The sequence below is a fragment of the Triticum aestivum genome, chromosome 7B, assembly GCF_018294505.1.
Source record: "Triticum aestivum cultivar Chinese Spring chromosome 7B, IWGSC CS RefSeq v2.1, whole genome shotgun sequence".
NCBI classification, from domain to species: domain Eukaryota; kingdom Viridiplantae; phylum Streptophyta; class Magnoliopsida; order Poales; family Poaceae; genus Triticum; species Triticum aestivum.
The window spans coordinates 557,954,214-557,976,115 of NC_057813.1; positions in this window are offsets into that span (position 1 = coordinate 557,954,214).

A 21,902-nucleotide genomic window follows, 5' to 3' on the forward strand; every position below is an offset into this window, starting at 1 on the left:
TGATAATCCTTGCATATCATGTAGAAATTGCTTGACTAGATCTCATGATGATATGCTTGCTATGTCTTGTTGCCATGATAAAAATGCATCTATTTCCTCGAATTGTTGTGCTAACAATGTAGAGGAAACCGAACACTCCATGGAACAAGATGTGGTGTTTAATGGTGCCTCAAGGGATCCTACATCATCATCTATTGCTTTTTGCCTTATGGCTAGGGCGTCAAAGGTATCTCCTACTTTGTACCCCAATATGTCTCTTGATGATGATGTTGAGGATAATGATGAAGAGAATGATAATGTTGCCTCCTTAAAAACTAAGGGGGAAATGATTTTTAAAGCTCTTCATAAAAATAAAATTGCTCGTTCCAACTTCATGGAAATAATGTCCATTGCCATTGATGGCAAGAAATACATTGAGGAGTTGGAATCTCATCTAGAGGAGCATGAGGTCACCATTGAGAAAATGGAAGGTCATGGGCGTGATTACGCTAATGAGATTGCGGACCTCTCTCAAGCTCTTGAACTTGAACAAACCACCAAGGAATCTCTTGAGGAGACTTTTGCTCTAGAATTGTCTAGAGTGAAGGAATCTAATGATAGAGCTCTTGAGGTGGCCAATGTTTTTGAAACTAAAAATGCTAAGCTTGAAGTTGCTCATGCTAGACTCCTTGAGGATTTTGAGCACCTCGAAAATGGCTCAAGGGTCATCAAGGGTGAGCTCATCAAACTCACCGAGTCTCATGCTCAACTTGAAGCTTCTTATTTAAAAGAGCTTGCCAAGTTGTCCTCTCCTATTGTTGTAAATGATGATGCTTGTGCTACTAACTCTATTACTTGTGAAGCATCCATTTTGAAGGAGAATGTTGAGCTACGGGCTCAACTTGAGGTGCTATCTAGCAATTATGGGAAATTGGAAGAAAGTCATGAAAAGCTCTCAAGCTCTCATGATGATCTTCTAGTATCCCATAGTGTGCTAAAGATAGCTCATGAGGCCATGATTGCTAAGGTAACATCTAGTGAGCCTCATGTGGATACTAGCACTACTTCTAGTCAAAATAGTATATTGCCATGTGCTAGTCCTTGTAATTCATCTACTCACAATGTTGGTACATCTTGTGATGAATTGCTTTCCTTGCCTTGTTGCTCTAACGATGAAGCTTATACTTCCTCTAGTACTTGTGTTGAGACTAACCATGTAGAGGAAATCAAAGAGCTCAAGGCCCAAGTCACTTCTTTGAAGAAAGACTTGGAAAAGAGTCATCAAGGGAAATCCACACTCAACAATATCTTGAGTGTGCAAAAATCCCCCAATGACAAAGGTGGACTTGGATTCAACTCCAATAAGAAGAAGAAGTCCAAGATGAACAAAAGGAAGGGCCAAGAACAAGTCAAGAATTCGGCCAAGATTGTTTGCTTCAAGTGCAAAGTCGAAGGGCATCATGTTAGATCTTGCCCATTGAAGAAGAAGGCCATTAGTGTCAAGCAACAAGGGAAGAGGGCACAAGTTCAATCTCATGCTCAACATCAAGTTGAAGAAAGGCCTCTTCCCAAGAAGACTCAAGTTAATGCTTCTCAAATTGAGAAATCAAGTGAGAAGAAAGTGAAGAGTAGACGTTGCTACTTATGTCGTGAGAAAGGTCACGTCGCTTCTTCATGCACTAGTGGTAACTTATCCAACCCAATTATTATTGATGATATCTATTCTCTTGGTAAGGATAAGGTTGGCAATGTGTTTGCCAAGTTTGTTGGTACTCAAAGTGGTGTCAAGCAAAGAACCATTTGGGTAGCCAAACCTATTGTGACTAACCTCTTAGGACCCAACTTGGTTGGGGACCAACAAGCTCAAACTTGATCAATAGGTGTTGTTGGAGGGCATTGGAGACTTGGCTACATTATGAAGAATTAAGGGGACTTCATCACTCTTATTGTCTCAAGCCAAGTCAATTGAATCATCAAGTTTATATCTTATATCCAATGTGCCTCCTTGCGGTAACTTGTACTTAAAATTGCTTACATTGAAAGTTACTTGCCCCCTTGCATGTTTTGGTTTTGTTCCTTGCATGTGTTTGTATATGTTGTGATTCCAACTTGCTTATCTTGAGCAATCAAGTATGTGTGTGTTGGTTTGCACATCATGTACGTGTGTGTCGTGCGTTGAGCCTTTATGCTTCTTGTTTGTATCCTAGTTGGCTCGTGTGAGAGATTAATGGAACATCCCATTTTGGGGGAGTGATGTGCTTTGTGCACCTCACAATCCTATAAATGTGTGTACATGAGGAATACCATCTAGTATTGATATTACAAGATTATCTAGTCGCTAGGTGGTATATCTCTCATGAGAAATTCAAATTCTAAATAGTCCATTAATTATCTCTTGTTTGTTCCTCTTATTGCCTCTTGTTAAGTTCTTATTGGTATCACATTATGGGGGAGTAATATGCTAAGTGCATATTACAAGCCTAGAAAATGTGTACATTTGAGATATTGTCACCTAGAATTGATATTGTAGATTATCTTGTTCCTAGGTGGCATGTTAGCTCTACAAGTTGCAATTTGCTTGTGTTTGTTGTGAAGATGATGTTGGATGTCCTTGTTATCTACCACCGGGAATTATTTCCAAATACTTCTTGTCTTTTGACAATTGGTAGTCACTTATGTGTGGTAGAATTTGTTGATCATCTTTACTTTGGCTTTTGTTTTATTTGCCTTTTCTCTTGCCAAGGTTTGTGTCAACTCCCGGTGTCTTCCCTACCACTTGTGGATCTTGTTTATTTCTTGTTCTTGTCTAGTGTTTTCTAGATATAGTGAAAGTAGTGATCCCACCTTGTGCATTTTGTATTCAAATGCAAATCCTATATAATGCACAACTCGTGGGGGAGCTATCCTATTTTCTTTAGAACACTCTTCTTGTGATCCTTATCAAGTGTGTTTTGGTGGAAGGCAAGCCATTTCTTTTTGGTACTTTGTGCCATCATGAAACTTTGTTGAGAGCTTGGTTTGTTTGGAACCATCCTCTCTTTGGGAGTTTGACATCTTTAGTTTAGTGTGTATCAATGGATATCTCATTCCTTGATGTATCTTTAATGATATCTTCCAAGTGATGATTTCTCCATTTGGTATCCTTTTCACTTGGCATTTCTTTGTCTTTAGGTTTCGGGTTTTGAAAGTCTTGAGCATGCATGTTTACTTCATGTATTTTATTTGGCATGCTTTCTTTCTTTGACTCAATATATAGGGGAATCTCCACCTAGTCTCAATTCGGATGAGATGTGCATGAAATTCATTTTCATATCTATATGCACATATTTATGTGGAGTTTGTCCTATGTATTGGTGTTTCTAACTATTTGGTCCCAATGAGTTTGGGTACCGTTTAGTTTGTGTTGTTCTTCTAGGAACATTTGGAGATGCATTGGATGCTCGGCTCACTCACAAGGAAGGTGTTGTCACCATGTGCATATTGGAGTCAAGCTAGGATGATCAATGAACTACTATCTACCTTCAATTGGTATCTACTACATCCTTCCAATGATATCTCGGTAACAAGTATCTATTCATGCTTTCTCCTCTTGCATTCAACCTTGTGTAGGTTGCATCTTGGCATGATATTCATTTCATATCTTGTGATACTTGTTTCCTTTCTCAAAGCATCCCAACGATGATCTCTTGTTGCTAGTTGTGATGCCTTTGATGGATGTGTGTTTGGACTTCATTTATATACAATAAGACCATATCTAGCCAAGTGCTATGCTTTCAAGCAAATATCTTATTGGTATATTTATGACTTCCTTGTGGATATCTTGTTCCTTCGTGTTGTAACTATTTCGGGTGTACATCCTTCTTTGTAGATATATATATCATCATGATTTCGTCTACATAGAACCTTATACACTTGAGAGAAATTACATCTCTAGTTGATATCCTTTCTTTCACGTCCACCTTGTCTTTCTTATGTTATTTCTTTGGTGGCTCCGTGAAAGCTTTTGCCTTGAGTGCGTGTCCTCTATCGTTGCATCTTGTTGCACTCTTGTGTGGTGAAGATTATTTTCCTCTTGCTTATCTTTACGAGGTTTTTGCCATCTTAATTGGTATCCCTCGTCTTGATGAGCCTCCCCTCGTCTATCTTCACCACGGGTTGTCACAAGCATAGGTTCTCTTTTGCTTATTAGTAAGCTTGTGAACCCATTTGCCAGTTGTGTGTGGGAATGATAGGCCTTGCACCGTGTGCCTCATTCTTTCAAGACTATGTTGATGCTTAATGCTCATCCTAATTTTAGTCTTCTCAAGTGCTTCGCCATGACTCACACACATCATTTTGGTTGAGCCTATTCTTAAGTTGCCTCTTTTACATGTTGCTCAACCATGTGCTTGTTGCAAGCGCTAGGCTTTGTTTCCTATATGCTCACTTGCACTGGATGTGAGTTTCTATTGATTTTGGGGGAGCTATGATCCTATTTTGTGCACTTTGTATTCAAATACAAAAATTCTTATGTGTGCACAAATCATGGGGAGCTTCTCTAGTTTCTTTAGAACACTCCTTTGCGCTTTTCATAATATCTTTATTCTTGTGGCATGTAGGATCATTGGTCTAGTTGGTTCAATTGATATCCGTTGATTGCTTGCTTCAATTGGTATCTTCTGATTGCTTGTGTCTCTCTTTGTTATGTCTTTGTGGCATATCTTTCTGTTGCAATCTTTGGGCATCAATATAGTTTGTCTTCCTCCAAGTATTGGCAGTTGGATATGTGTATTGCATTCCACTCTCTTGTTGAGAAATACACAATTTATGGAGGACCACAATTTATATTGGCCTTCTAAGCTTTTCGCCCATTTTGGCAATCGATGCCAATGGGGGAGAAGTTTCAGAGAGTTTTGTGGAGTAGCTTTGGTTTTTGTTTCCTTAGCATTTGCATCTCATTCGCATGCATTATTGGTTGGTGCATTGCATGGTGATGCATAATTCCTTGTATAAACTCTCTTGAAAGTGATTGTCATCAATTACCAAAATGGGGGAGATTGAAAGGACATGCGGTGCCCCCATGTGTGGTTTTGGTAATTGATGACAATCTCTATGGACTAATGGTTGCCTTGAGTTATATTTGAAGGGTTTGCCCATAGGCTTTTCTTGGAGTCCATTTGTTGGTTTCAATGAGAGTTTGTGATGACCAAGGTGCTATTAAGGAATTATCCAAAGATTGGTCATATGAGTGTTGAGCTTATTGCAAGCATGTCTTGAAGAAGAAGGTTGTGTGATCATTCATGTTTACCTTCAAGACATCATCCAAATGAAGAGAGTTGCAAAGATTCAAGGTTGATCAAGACTAAGTCAAGAGTGAATCAAGTTGATCAACTCACAAAGCGTAGAAGATGTACCGAGAGGGATCAAGTGATCCCATGGTATGGTAAGCATTGTCCATTGCACTTTATGTACTAACCCATGGTCTATGTGAGAGTTGTATGTGGGGTTAGGTACGTATCCATGGGCTTGCGTCAAGAGGAAGATATCATACAACCCATGGAAAGGATGACATCAAGTGGTGATCGTCATCAAGATTGCCGTGTGCAATTTCAAGTGGAGCATCACGAAGAGATCAAGTGCTTGAATCTTGCCATCCATTGTGGTGTCAATGGAATTGTGAAGATGTGCCGAAGAGTGGCTCACCCATAGTGAACTATGGGGGAGCAATCATCTAGTCTTCATCGAGCCAACGCAATCAAGAAAGGTGGTCCAACTTGAGGGAGTCAAGATCGTCTTCATCTAGCTCAAGTGGACCATGTGAAAGGCAAAGGTTTTCCCTTGATAGGTTTTCTATTTTATCGGTCTCGTGGTGGTAGTTGGGAGACCGAGTTATAGGATCGTTTGTCGTACTATCAAGGGGGGCTCTCAAGTTGGTAGCTTGATCGTATCGTTAGTAGAGAGCTCAAACCATTGCATCCTTGCATCATGTTTCTTGGTTCTTGTTTGGTTATCTTTGTGATTCTTAGAGCTTATGGTCATCTTGATGAAAAGCTTGAGTTCATCGAAAATGGAGTTCGCATGCGTCTTCTATGATGTTTTCGGTGTTGGAGGTTTTACCGGTCTTATCCGATGAAGGGTTCTCAGAATTTTCTTATGGAACTTTTCTCATTTGCTTATTCTTGATATTTCTATTAATATTGTGTTAGCCCATGTCGTTATCTTTCCAACCAAATGGGTTTCGTTGAATTCGGAGACCGTTTGCAAAAGTTGTGGCTGTTTTGGCAAAGGATGCAGCGGTACTACCGTGACTAGAGCGGATGTAATTTTTTACTACTGCTCCAGAGCGGTACTACCGCAGCTCCTGAGCGGTAGTACCGCTCCAGAGCAGTACTACTGCGGCTCCTAAGCGGTAGTACCGCTCCGGACCAAAATCTTGTGTTTTGCTCAGCGAAAGTACGCACAGAAGTATTTTTTTAGTACCGCTCGCAAGCACTAGTACTGCTACCATTTGCGGTAGTACCGTGAGGACGAGCGGTAGTACCGCTCCGGCGGTTCTACTGGCCTTTTGCCTCCTTGTTGTTGTTTTTCAAGGGGTACTACCGCCCTAGCGGTAGTACCGCTCCTTGGAGCGGTAGTACTACTCTGTGCGGGCTATGAGCATAACGGTTGGATTTTTCCCCACCTATAAAAGGGGGTCTTCTTCCCCATTGAACCTTATCCTTTGAGCTCGTGTTCTTCCCCCATTGTTGACCTTCTCCGAGCTTGCTATCTCTCAATCCCTCCACGGATTCTTGCTAGCTTTTGAGGGAAAAGAGAGAGGAGATCTAGATCCACGTTTCCACCAATCACTTTCTCCTCTATGTGAGGGGAACCCCTTGGATCCAGATCTTGGAGTTCTTGGTGTTCTCCTTCTTGTTCTTCCTCTCATTTTCCTCCCTAGCATTAGTTGCTTCGGTGGGATTTGGGAGAGAAGGACTTGGGCACTCCGTGTGCCCTTGCCATTGCATTTGGTGCATCGGTTTGAGTTCTCCACGGTGATACGTGGAAGTTCAAGTTGAGAAGCTTATTACTCTTGGGTGCTTGGTCACCCTTGAGCTTGTTCCTCTTGGGTGCTTGGCGCCCTAGACGGTTGGTGGTGTTCGGAGCTCAATCATTGTGGTGTAAAGCTCCGGGCAAGCGTCGGGGTCTCCAATTAGGTTGTGGAGATCGCCCCGAGCAATTTGACGGGTACCGGTGACCGCCCCCAAGGGTTGCCAAAGTGTACGGGTTCGGTGACCGCCCCCAAGGGTTGCCATTTGTACGGGTTCGGTGACCGCCCTCAAGGGTCCCTTAGTGGAATCACGGCATCTTGCATTGTGCGAGGGCGTGAGGAGATTACGGTGGCCCTAGTGGCTTCTTGGGGAGCATTGTGCCTCCACACCGCTCCAAACGGAGATTAGCATCCGCAAGGGTGTGAACTTCGGGATACATCATCGTCTCCGCGTGCCTCGGTTATCTCTTACCCGAGCCCTTTACTTATGCACTTTAGTTTGTGATATCTATATTGTTCTTTGTCATATATCTTGCTATCACATAGTTACTTATCTTGCTTAGCATAAGTTGTTGGTGCACATAGGTGAGCCTAGTTGTTTTAGGTTTTGAGCTTGACAAATTAACCGCTAGGTTTATTCCGCATTTGGTCAAGCCTAAACCATAATTGTTTTAAAGCGCCTATTCACCCCCCCCTCTAGGCGACATCCACGATCTTTCACCGGTTCTAAGCCATAAAGCATGGTGCACTAAATTATCAAGTAGTTATCATACCGAGCTTGCCAAACATTCATAACGTCTGCATCTGCTCCTGCAATATGTTCGTCACCTTGCGGTGCATCAAGGACATAATTCTTTTGTGCAGCAATGAGGACAACCCTCAGATCACGGACCTAGTCCGCATCATTGCTACTATCATCATTCAACATAGTTTTTCTCTAGGAACATATCAAAAATAAACGGGGAGCTACATCGCGAGCTATTGATCTACAACATAGTTATGCAAATACTATCAGGACTAAGTTCATGATAAATTAAAGTTAAATTAATCATATTACTTAAGAACTCCCACTTAGATAGACATCCCTCTAGTCATCTAAATGATCACTGATCCATATCAACTAAACCATGTCCGATCATCACGTGAGATGGAGTAGTTTTCAATGGTGAACATCACTATGTTGATCATATCTACTATATGATTCACGCTCGACCTTTCGGTCACCAGTGTTCCGAGGCCATATCTGCATATGCTAGGCTCGTCAAGTTGAACCTGAGTATTCCACGTGTGCAAAACTAGCTTGCACCCGTTGTATGTGAACATAGAGCTTATCACACCCGATCATCACGTGGTGTCTCAGCACGAAGAACTGTCGCAATGGTGCATACTCAGGGAGAACACTTATACCTTGAAATTTTAGTAAGGGATCCTCTTATAAAGCTACCGCCAAACTAAGCAAAATAAGATGTATAAAAGATAAACATCACATACAATCAAAATATGTGACATGATATGGCCATGATCATCTTGCGCCTTTGATCTCCATCTCCAAAGTATTGTCATGATCTCTATCTTCACCGGCATGACACCATGATCTCCATCATCTTGATCTTTATCAATGTGTTGTCACATGGTCGTCTCGCCAACTATTGCTCTTGCAACTATTGCTATCGCATAGCGATAAAGTAAAGCAATTATTTGGCGCTTGCATTTCATACAATAAAGCGACAACCATATGGCTCTGCCAGTTGCTGATAACTCCGTTACAAAACATGATCATCTCATACAATAAAATTTAGCATCATGTCTTGACCATATCACATCACAGCATGCCCTGCAAAAACAAGTTAGACGTCCTCTACTTTGTTGTTGCAAGTTTCACGTGGCTGCTACGGGCTGAGCAAGAACCGTTCTTACCTACGCATCAAAACCACAATGATTTTTCGTCAAGTATGTGATGTTTTAACCTTAAACAAGGACCGGGCGCAGCCACACTCGATTCAACTAAAGTTGGAAAAACTGACACCCGCTAGCCACCTGTGTGCGAAGCACGTCAGTAGAACCAGTCTCGCGTAAGCGTACGCGTAATGTCGGTCCGGGCCGCTTCATCCAACAATACCGCCGAACCAAAGTATGACATGCTGGTAAGCAGTATGACTATTATCGCCCACAACTCACTTGTGTTCTACTCGTGCATATAATATCTACGCATAGAACTGGCTCGGATGCCACTGTTGGGGAACATAGTAATTTCAAAAAAATTCCTGCGCACATGCAAGATCATGGTGATTCATAGTAACGAGAGGGGAGAATGTTGTCCACATACCCTCATAGACTGTAAGTGGAAGCGTTATGACAACACGGTTGATGTAGTCGTACATCTTCATGATTGACCGATCCTAGTACCGAACGTACGACACCTTCGCGATCTGCACACGTTCAACTCGGTGACGTCCACACGAACTCACAGTCCAGTAGAGCTTCAAGGGAGAGTTCCTTCAGCACGACGGCATGATGACGGTGATGATGAAGCTACCGATGCAGGGCTTCGCCTAAGCACCGCTACGATATGACCGAGGTGGAATATGGTGGAGGGGGCACCACACACGGCTAAAAGATCAATGATCAACTTGTGTGTCTATGGGGTGCCCCCTCCCCCGTATATAAAGGAGTGGAGGAGGGGGAGGAGGCCAGCCTCCTAGGCGCGCCCCAAGGGGAGTCCTACTCCATCGGGAGTAGGATTCCACCCCTTCCAAGAGTAGGAGTAGGAGGGAAGGAAGGAGGAGAGAGGGGGATGGAAAATGGGGGGGGGGGGCACCGCCCCCCTCCTAGTCCAATTCGGACCAGAGGGGGAGGGGGCGCACGGCCTGCCCTGGCCGCCCCTTCCTCTCTCCACCAAAGCCCATGAGGCCCATTACACTCCCCGAGGGGTTCCGGTAACCCCCCGGTACTCCGGTATTTGTCCAAACTTAATCGGAACCCTTCCAATGTCCAAACATAGTCATCCAATATATCGATCTTTACGTATCGACCATTTTGAGACTCCTCGTCATGTCCGTGATCATATCCGGGACTCCGAACTACCTTCGGTACATCAAAACACATAAACTCATATTACCGGCTGTCACCGAACGTTGACCCTACGGATTTGAGAACTATGTAGACATGACCGAGACACGACTCCGGTCAATAACCAATAGCGGAACCTAGATGCTCGTATTGGCTCCTACATATTCTACGAATATCTTTATCGGTCAAACCGCATAACAACATACGTTGTTCCCTTTGTCATCGGTATGTTACTTGCCCGAGATTCGATAGTCGGTATCTCAATACCTAGTTCAATCTTGTTACCGGCAAACCTCTTTACTCATTTTGTAATGCATCATCCCGCAACTAACTCATTAGTCACATTGCTTACAAGGCTTATAGTGACGTGCATTACCGAGAGGGCCCAGAGATACCTCTCTGACAATCGGAGTGACAAATCCTAATCTCGATCTGTGCCAACTCAACAAGTACCATCGGAGACACCTGTAGAGCACCTTTATAATCACCCAGTTACGTTGTGACGTTTGGTAGCACACAAAGTATTCCTCCGGTATTCAGGAGTTACATAATCTCATAGTCATAGGAACATGTATAAGTCATGAAGAAAGCAATAGCAACATACTAAACGATCAAGTGCTAAGCTAACGGAATGGGTCAAGTCAATCACATCATTCTCTAATGATGTGATCCCGTTAATCAAATGACATCTCATGTCTATGGCTAGGAAACTTAACCATCTTTGATTCAACGAGCTAGTCAAGTAGAGGCATACTAGTGACACTCTGTTTGTCTATGTATTCACACATGTACTAAGTTTCTGTTTAATACAATTCTAGCATGAATAATAAACATTTATCATGAAATATGGAAATAAATAATAACTTTATTATTGCCTCTAGGGCATATTTCCTTCACATGCTTTTAGCTTGAGATCATGAGTGGTTGCCGCGTGATCCTCCTCCATCGCGCGCCTCGCCTCGCACGTGTCATGTTTCTTGAACGATCCCAGCTCAAACCTTAGGTTGTTGCCGACTTGGGTGTGTGCCTAGCCATACGTCTCCCAACCGCTCCGTCTTGTATAGTGAAGGGTCGACAAACTGGTCATCACTCAGATCAGATCACATATGCTCTACCTCATCGTGCACAACCCATCGTCGTTGTTTCTCCTTCCGACGATTTTAACACGTCGACCACGTGTGTAGCTATACGGGAGAGCACACCTCTGAAACCCCGGTTTTTGCGATCCTGCAAGGGAGACAGACGATTAGGTTTTTGAGGAGCATCTCCGGCGTGATTCCTCACTACTGTTTATCTGCACCCTCTACTTTGACTCTATCCTCGACCTTCCCGACATCGACATGGGTGAAAACTTCGAGAACGCCAAGAAGAAGACTATTGTGGATACTGCCACCCTCACTTTGACCTGGCCAACCGAAGGGTATGATCTCTTCATTCCTTTTCTGTTTATCCTTGTGTTAGGGCATGGACCACCAAAATACCGGCAAACGTCTTGACCAATGTGTTCGAACGTATTTTGCCATCAAACGCGGTATCCCATTGGTCCGCGGACGTGTTCCGTTGTCCGAAATCCCGCATCGGATGCAAACCACGGGGAGGCTTGTCAGCATCCGGACCACGACCATGTACACGTCCGACACCCCGGTCCCACCCATAAACCTCTTTGCCTGAAAAACTCTCTCCGCGCAAAGCGGTTGTTGCGCATTCATGCCGATCAGTGCCGCTACAAAGTAGACGAGACTCCACGACATCAATGCCGGTCTAAGTGTAACATCCCAAATTTTCCATTTGGAATGTTATACATTAGATCATCATTGCATATCATATTTTATTGCATTTTGGTTTGATCCTAGAAATTTCACGCAACTCAAGGACCCGCGCAGAGAGTTGGGAATTTCATTATTTTCTTATTTGAGTTTTTCTCAAATTTAGAAAAGGGATCATTTGATTTTAATTATTTTATCTTCAAATATTTCAATTATAAAAATAAGAGAGAGGGAATAAAATAACTTTCCCAAAAAAATAAATATTGGATATTTAATAATAAAATCAAATAAGATTTTATTTCGGAGTTTTATCGCTATTTTATTTGAATTAGGAAAAATGTGCGTTTTTCAAAATTGCATTTAGGGCCCAAATAAAAGTTCATCTTGTCTGGCTTATTTTTAGAGGACAGGGAAAATTTATTTCGGGATTTTTGGAGTCTGTTTAGTATTTCTTTTCTTTCTTCTTCTGCATATCCGAATTATTTAAAAAAAAACTAACCGACTCGGGCCGCCGTGGGCGACCCGGACTCCTCTCCGCTCGGCCTTTAAAAGCCGCCCGAGCCGCCAGCCCACCCCGCCGCCAACCCTAACCCTAGCCCGTAGCCGCCGCCGCAGCCGCGCGCCGCCGCCGCCATCGCCCTGCGCCGCTGCCACCCCACGCCCGCGCCGGAGCCGCCCCGCCGCTGTCCGCCGACGATGACAACCGCTGCCACCCGCCGTCGGAGCCCCACCGCCCCTCGCCGGAGCCCCACCGCCCCTCGTCAGACCTTGCCGCCGCCAGAGGTAGCCACCCACGCCGCCGCCGCTTTTCTTCGGAAAACCCTTGGTTTTTTAGGAATCCCGCGGTTTATTTTTTTGATAGATCGACTTAGTTTTTTTCTGGTTTATTTATTTTGCGGACATTCTTCCGTACATTCGTTTTAACGAACGGTTTTCGTCATTTAGCCGTAGACAGCGAATGTTCGTTCGATAGCCTGCTCGTCCGTTTTTCTTTTTTTCGGATTTTCCGCGATTATTTCCGATCGCGATTTCTGATCCGATTTTCGTTTTAGTATAACTTTTCGCTCGTTTATCGGAATCAGGCGATTCAAGCGCCTAGAGTTTCGTCTCGAAACCCTCTTTCCATTTAACCAACTCAAACAAGTTTTTGCTACTATAAAATTTGACTTAGGTCCGGATTAGTAAACGAAGCTTGTTTCTTTCGCCGTTTGATTTTCGTTGCTTTGTTTGATTTGATTCTTTTTGCAAACCGGAGTTCTTAAGTTGAACTTTCTGGTTAGATCTCTTATTTGAGTTTTACCTGTGCATTAGATGAGTGCTTATTGTATGCTTGTTTGTTTGCGATAAAGTACCTGGAGTGCGCCGCTTGCTACTACGAGTCTCTAGGTTTCACGGATCATCAGCAAGGCAAGTAACACTTTGAGCATACCTTTTTACTACCTAGTTTTATTGCATTAGATCAATCCTCAAACAATTGCATGATTAGGATCTGATTAATATGTGGGTTTTGGGAAGTAGATGAGGTAGTACCTATTACCTGTTTTATTATCAACCCTTTGGGAGTTACTTCTACGTTTTCTTATATTGCTATGCTATGCTAGCATATGTGGATTGGGTGAGTGTATCCATGACATGTGTGAGTTTGTTAATTAATGGTTTACTTAAGGTGGCAACTTTAATACACATCTGGGCGGACTGAGGCACCCGGGGAACCCAGTGTTGCATGTATTTTTGGAAATCCCGGGGTACCGTGTGATTCTCCTATGGACCGCCACCCAGGCTCAAAGGGATCATTAGATTATTCATGCTAGAAACTTCCGTGTGCAGCCGCAAGCTACTATGGGCTCTAGCATAGTTGAGTATGTTGTGTGACATCTTTCAGTGGTAGACTAGCAGATGTAGGGGATGTAGGTTGGTACTGTCTACCCAGAGTAAAGAGTTAATGCTTCTGAAAGACTGTGTCTCGGTCATCCGTTTCTCAAACATGTAGTGCGAGAAATCCAACGGAGGAGATCGAGTCTTGCGGGGAAAAGTGCGCAAACCTCTACAGAGTGTATAAACTAATCATGGTTAGATGTGTCCCCGGTTATGGACGTTTTGAGTATCTAGTAGCTGGATTATCATGTGAATCTCATCATGTTACTTAATTTAAATTTTGTTGGGTTAATGGTGATGCTTAATTGGGATTGAGTTGGAGGAACCTTCTCAATGTTTAACAACCACCATGATAGTTAAATAAAATTTATTCCTTTGTTGTAGAAAAAAATTGGCTTTATGCAAAACTGTAACCACAGAGCTTTCCACCAGCCATATATGCATGTAGTGATAGCATTATTCTGTTCATTACTCTCTATGTGTTACATTGCCAGCATATTCCATGTGCTGACCCGTTTTCAGGTTGCAACATTCACGTTGCAGACTTTTCACACGACGAGTAAGGTGCCTTAGGTCGTGATCTTATACTCAATGATGTCGTTGGAGTTGATGGACTCGCTTTATCTTCTAAGCCTTCCGCTGTTATCGTTATTAGATGGCCTTAAGACATATTTATTGTAATAAGTTCTCTTTTGAGACATTTGATGTAATAAGTGTGTGATTGCTACTCTGTTATAAATCCTTCAAGTAATGTGCGTGTCAGCATTACCGATCCAGGGATGGCACTGATGCACAGAGATCAGACTGTTTGAGGTGTGGTTGCTACAAGATGGTATCAAAGACATGCTGACTATAGGACACGACCACTAAGCTAAACCCCTAGATCACTACTCTCTTCTCATTTCTGACTCATCTCCTTTTCTACTCTTTTAGGATGGTGGATGCAAGGAACAAGTTCACGCAACCGGATGAAGATACACCCTTCGGACGCCACTTGAAGGAAGTCGCTAGATACCTGAACATCAGAGTACCAAGCTTCACCGGGACCTATATCGCCACTTTACCAGAAGAGGAGCATTGGATGATTCAAGTTCAAGTTCCAGGAAGGACGTTCATGCCCGTCACTGAGCCCATAGAGTTTTCCTTTGATGCACCAACCTGGAGTCTAGGAAAGAGCATGGCAGCCCACATCACCATGGGACGCATTGGAGAAGTTTACCACAAGGATCTCAAGGATACTATTTACCAGATTTGTGGGCGCCGAGATGAGCAATGAGAGATGATCAGCACCAGGAAGGATAGATCAGTTGCAGCTTTCATCCAGGAGCTAAGGTATTTTCCAAGATCGATCCGCGATCAGGATACCACCAGCTGAAGATTCGAGAGCAGGATATACCTAAGACGGCTTCTACCACAATGTACGGCTGTATGAATATACCGTTATGTCATTTGGTCTAACTAACGCACCTGCCTATTTCATGAACATGATGAACAAGATCTTTATGGAGTTTCTGGATAAGTTCATCGTGGTGTTCATTGATGACATTTTGGTCTACTCGAAAAATGAAGAGGAGCATAAGGAGCATTTGCGTTTGGTACTCGGGAAGCTCTGTGAACATTAGTTATATGCCAAGTTTAGAAAATGTGAGTTTTGGTTGAAGGAAGTTGGATTCCTCGGACATGTGATATCCGGGGAAGGAATAGCAGTAGACCCCACCAAAGTTGTCACTATGACAAATTGGGAAGCCCCCACATCACTTGGAGAGATCCGGAGTTTTCTTGGACTCGCAGGATACTACCGGAGGTTCATTGAGAATTTCTCGAAGATTGCAAAACCCATGACGGAGTTGTTGAAGAAGGACACCAAATTCAAATGGACAGAGGAATGTGAGGCCAGTTTCCAGGAGTTGAAGAAATGTTTGGTTACATCACCGGTGTTGATTCTGCCAGATCAACGCAAGGATTATGAAGTATATTGCGACGCTTCTCGTCGAGGACTTGGAGCAGTGCTTATGCAGGAGGGAAGAGTTGTTTCGTATGCCTCACGACAGCTTAAGCCCCATGAGTTGAATTATGCTACACATGATTTGGAGTTAGCAGCCGTAGTGCATGCATTAAAGACATGGAGACATTTTCTCATTGGAAACCATTGTGAGGTGTACATGGATCACAAGAGTTTGAAGTACATCTTCACATAGAAGGATTTTAATCTCAGGCAAAGGAGATGGTTGGTGCTCATTAAGGATTATGATATGAGATTGCATTATCACCCCGGAAAGGCTAACATAGTAGCCAATGCGTTGAGCCGCAAGAGCCATGTCAACACACTCATGACCGGAGAGTTACCAAAGGAACTAGCCGAGGATCTTCGCGAGCTATGTTTGGAGATAGTTCCGAGAGGCTATGTAGCAGCATTGGAGATTCAGTCTACTTTGATGGATAAGATCAGAGAAGCTCAGAAGACTGACAAGGAGATTGCCGAAATAAAGGAGATGATGGGCAAAGGAAAGGCTAAAGGATTTTGTGAGGATGAGCATGATACCTTATGGTTTGAGGACTGCGTTTATGTGCCTAATGACCCGGAGATCAGGAAGTTGATTCTGCAAGAGGCCCATGATTCACCGTATTCGATTCACCCAGGAAATACCAAGATGTATTTGGATTTGAAGGACACTTTCTGGTGGACCGGAATGAAGAAGGATATTGCGGAGTATGTAGCAGTTTGTGATGTATGTCAGAGAGTGAAGGCACAACATCAGAAGCCAGCAGGATTGCTACAGCCATTGCCGATACCCGAATGGAAGTGGGATAAGCTAGGCATGGATTTTATCACAGGATTACCCAGGACACGTTCAGGCTATGACTCAATATGGGTTGTAGTCGATCGTTTGACGAAGGTAGCTCATTTCATCCCAGTAAAGACCACTTATACAAGTGCTAAGTTGACGAAGATATGCATGACCGGGATCGTATGTCTGCATGGAGTTCCGAGAACCATTGTATCAGATAGAGGAACCCAGTTTACCTCAAAGTTCTGGAATCAGTTGCATGAAACTTTGGGTACCAGGCTAGAGTTCAGTACAGCCTTTCATCCGCAGACAGATGGACAGACCGAGAGAGTCAATCAGATTCTAGAGGACATGCTGAGAGCTTGTGCGCTAGATTATGTTTCGAGTTGGGACGACGATTTGCCATATGCAGAGTTCTCGTACAACAACAGTTATCAATCCAGCTTGAAGATGGCCCCTTTCGAAGCTTTGTACGGAAGGAGGTGCAGGATGCCGTTGTTGTGGGATGAAGTTGGAGACCGTCAGTTGTTTGGACCAGATTTGATTAAAGAGTCTGAAGAGAAGGTTAAGCTAATTCGCGATAGGCTCAAGGTAGCCCAATCCAGGCATAAGAGCTATGCAGATTCGAAACGCAAGGAGATAGTTTAGAAAGTCGGAGACAGAGTTTATCTTCGTGTATCCCCACTCCGAGGAGTTAAGCGTTTTGGAGTTAAGGGAAAGTTAGCACCACATTTTGTGGGACCATACAAAGTTTTGGAGCGTTGGGAGAAGTTGCTTACAAGTTGGAATTATCCGAAGGATTGTCAGGAGTTCATGATGTGTTCCAAGTTTCCCAGTTGAAAAAGTGCCACGCAGAGATGGCTGATATACCGCTGAAAGATACAGTGCCCCTAGAGGCGATTCAGTTGGACAATGATTTGACCTATGAGGAGAAACCAGTCAAGATTCTCGAATTTGCCAGCCGAGTCACACGCAGCAAGGTTATCAAGTTTTGCAAAGTTCAGTAGAGCCACCACACCGAGGATGAAGCCACTTGAGAAAGAGAGGAAGATCTACTGAAGGACCACCCTCACCTATTTTTTAGCCAACCCGAATCTCGAGGGCGAGATTCATCTTAAGGGGGGTAGGTTTGTAACATCCCAAATTTTCAATTTGGAATGTTATACATTAGTTGCATATCATATTTTATTGTATTTTGGTTTGATCCTAGAAATTTCACGCAACTCAAGGACCCGCAGAGAGAGTTGGGATTTTGTTATTTTGTTATTTGAGTTTTTCTCAAATTAGAAAAGGGATCATTTGATTTTAATTATTTTATCTTCAAATATTTCAATTATAAAAATAAGAGAGAGGGAATAAAATGACTTTCCCAAAATAAAGAAATATTGGAGATTTAATAATAAAATCAAATAAGATTTTATTTCGGAGTTTTATCGCTATTTTATTTGAATTAGAAAAAATGCGCGTTTTTCAAAATTGCATTTAGGGTCCAAATAAATGTTCATCTTGTCCGGCTTATTTTTAAAGGACGCGGAAAATTTATTTTAGGATTTTTGGAGTCCGTTTAGTACTTCTTTTCTTTCTTTTTCTGCACATCTGAATTATTTAAAAAAAACGAACTGACTCGGGCCGCCGTGGGCGACCCAGACTCCTCTCCACTCGGCCTTTAAAAGTCGCCTGAGCCGCCAGCCCACCCCGCCGCCAACCCTAACCCTAGCCCGCAGTCGCCGCCGCCGCCGCAGCCGCGCGCCGCCGTCGCCGCCACCCCGCGCCCGCGCCGGAGCCGCCCCGCCACCGCCCGCCGCCGCCGCCGGAGCCCTGCCGCCCCTCGCTGGACCTCGCCGCCGCCGCAGGTAGCCACCCGCGCCGCCGCCGGTTTTCTTCGAAAAACCGTTGTTTTTTTAGGAAACCCGCGGTTTACTTTTTTTAATAGATTGGTTTAGTTTTTTTCCAGTTTATTTATTTTGCAGACGTTTGTTCGTACATTCGTTTTAACGAACGGGTTTCATCGTTTAGCCGCAGACAGCGAACGTTCGTTTGATAGCCTGTTTGTCCGTTTTTCTTTTTCTCGGATTTTCCGCAATTATTTTCGGTCGTGATTTCTGATTCGATTTTCGTTTTAGTATAACTTTTTGCTCGTTTATGGGAATCAGGCGATTCAAGCGCCTAGAGTTTCGTCTCGAAACCCTCTTTCCGTGTAACCAACTCAAACAAGTTTTTGCTACTATAAAATTTTACTTAGGTCCGAATTAGTAAACGAAGCTTGTTTCTTTCGCCGTTTGATTTTCATTGCTTCGTTTGATTTGATTGTTTTTGCAAACCGGAGTTCTTAAGTTGAACTTTCTGGTTAGATCTCTTATTTGAGTTTTACATGTGCATTACATGATTGCTTATTGTATGCTTGTTTGTTTGCGATAGGGTACCCGCAGTGTGCCGCTTGCTACTACGAGTCTCTAGGTTTCACGGATCATCAGCAAGGCAAGTAGCACTTTGATCATACCTCTTTACTACCCAGTTTTATTGCATTAGATCAATTCTCAAACAATTGCATGATTAGGATCTGATTAATATGTGGGTTTTGGGAAGTAGAGAGGTAGTACCTATTACCTGTTTTATTATCAACCCTTTGGGAGTTACTTCTATGTTTGCTTATATTGCTATGCTATGCTAGTAGACGTGGATTGGTGAGTGTATCCATGACAGATGTGAGTTTGTTAATTAATGGTTTACTTAAGATGGCATATTTAATACACATCTGGGTGGATTGAGGCACCTGGGGAACCCAGTGTTGCCTGTATTTTTGAAAATCCCGGGGTACCGTGTGATTCTCCTATGGACCGCCATCCAGACTCAAAGGGATCATGAGATTATTCATGCTAGAAACTTCTGTGTGCAGCCGCAAGCTACTATGGGCTCTAGCATAGTTGAGTATGTTGTGTGACCTCTTTCAGTGGTAGACTAGTAGATGTAGGGGATGTAGGTTGGTACTGTCTACCCAGAGTAAAGAGTTAATGCTTTTGAAAGACTGTGTCTCGGTCATCCGTTTCTCAAACACCATGTAGTGCGAGAAATCCAACGGAGGAGATCGAGTCTTGCGAGGATAATTGCGCAAACCTCTGCAGAGTGTATAAACTAATCATGGTTAGCCGTGTCCCCGGTTATGGACGTTTTGAGTATCTAGTACCTGGATTATCATGTGAATCTCATCATGTTACTTAATTTAAATTTTGTTGGGTTAATGATGATGCTTAATTGAGATTGAGTTGGAGGAACCTTCTCAATGTTTAACAATCATCATGATAGTTAAATAAAATTTATTCCTTTGTTGTAGGGAAAAATTGGCTTTATGCAAAACTGTAACCACAGAGCTTTCCACCAGCCATATATGCATGTAGTGATAGCATTATTCTGTTCATTACTCTCTATGTGTTACATTACCAGCATATTCCATGTGCTGACCCGTTTTCGGGCTGCAACGTTCATGTTGCAGATTTTTCAGACGACGAGTAAGGTGCCTTAGGTCATGATCTTATACTCAGTGATGCCGTTGGAGTTGATGGACTCGCTTTATCTTCCAAGCCTTCCGCTGTTATCGTTATTAGATGGCCTTAAGCCATATTTATTATAATAAGTTCTCTTTTGAGACATTTGATGTAATAAGTGTGTGATTGCTACTCTGTTATAAATCCTTCAAGTACTGTGCGTGTCAGCATTACCGATCCATGGATGACACGGATGCACAGAGATCAGACTGTTTAAGGTCCGGTCGCTACACTAAGCGACGCAACCGAACGAGTGGGAGGCGCCACCTCAATGCCAACGCGGCAACCGAGAAGCCTACTCCTGTGGGTGTGCCGCATTGAAGCCGACTCCCCGCCCATTCACCGGGTTGCGTCTGTTTAAGCATGGCTCCGGCACTGTCCACCCCACACCACACATCCTCTCCTCTCTGCCCTCCCCATGTGACCGCTAAGGCGTGTGGGCCCCTCCTCCACTACCTTGGTGGTTGCGGCGACTGTGGCTCCTCTTTGTCGCGGGACATTGTTGCAACTGAGGAAAGGGCGGTCAAGGAGGCTGTGCCGCGGGAGCGCTGCAACGCGGCACGCCGCTCGGCCTTCGCGAAGTCCGATGAGGGGCCGGCCTGTGTCAGTGCGGATCACAATCCCACGAAGGCCTAGGCCTACAACAGATCGCTAACCACCACGAAGACGTTAACGCGGCGACATCGGTGCCTCGACAGGGACCTCAGCAAGATCGCCTAGAGTGGTCACTCAGTGAGAGACCGCCGCCGCCGCCAGTAGGGGAAAGGGCAGGGCTCCCCGTAAAGGGTCAGTGTTTTCCCAGGAGGCCCTCCGCACATTGCGGGAGGAAGCAGAGCATGAGCCTCGACGGCGGTTGGCAGTGCTTTCGCGCCCTTCCGGCACTGGAAAGACCACTTTGATGATGATGATGGCGAAGGCACGGACGTCAATGGAGGTGCCGCCGGCCAGCCCGGCCACGCATAGTTTTTTTTAAGTTTTATTAGTTGAACGGATGGTGTATCGTCCAGTTTATGTAAAATATAGCGAACTTATTTCCATTTGAATGAATTCCATTGTTTTTGCATGGATTACGTCCAAATTTCTTTGTATCGCCCGTGTTTAGGGCGAGCGTTGGATGACGGGCTTCCGTATCACTGTCGGTGGATGCATCGAACGGATAATACTATGTCCGTCTTGAGGGCCGACGTTTGGAGACACCATTAGCCGTACTAATGTTTTCATGGATGTATGCGTAGTACATACTCACCTGTAAAGCTATCAATATAATTTCAATGTTGTTTTCATCATGATTTATTATGGATTAAATCAATCAGAAAATTGCTAATGTATCCAGCAATTTGTTCACCCCACTGGGGTAGTTTTGCCTTGTGATATCACGTAGCGGCATATATAAAGAGGGCAGTGTCGCCGTGGTGGAATATATCTACAATGATACGGATTTCCGTACTCTTATTGTACTGTTGGAGTAGTTACTTGGACAGATAAACGGATTGATCCGTGATTAACTAATTTTAAGCACGTACGTGTCCCTCTAGCTGCAGATGGAACTTGCAGAAGATCTTTCCATTGATTAGCCTGATGCTGCAGATCGGCTACTCCTTCGAGGAAGCTCCCCTCCAATTAACTTTGCACAACATGAACTATCCATTAACTGAAGTCAAATCTGACATGTTTGTTTTAAGTCAATATATGCATGGCACGATGTTTTAGAGATAACCATGCATGTAAGTTTACTCCCACTATGGATATGGAGTAACCCTAGAAGGAAGCAAAGGTGCAGGAAGCTGTTGGCTTACAATGGAGATTAACCAGTTTACTGTTGGCTGTCAAGTCGTCGCCTACTCGGTCAAACAAGATTAGCGTGATCGGGAGC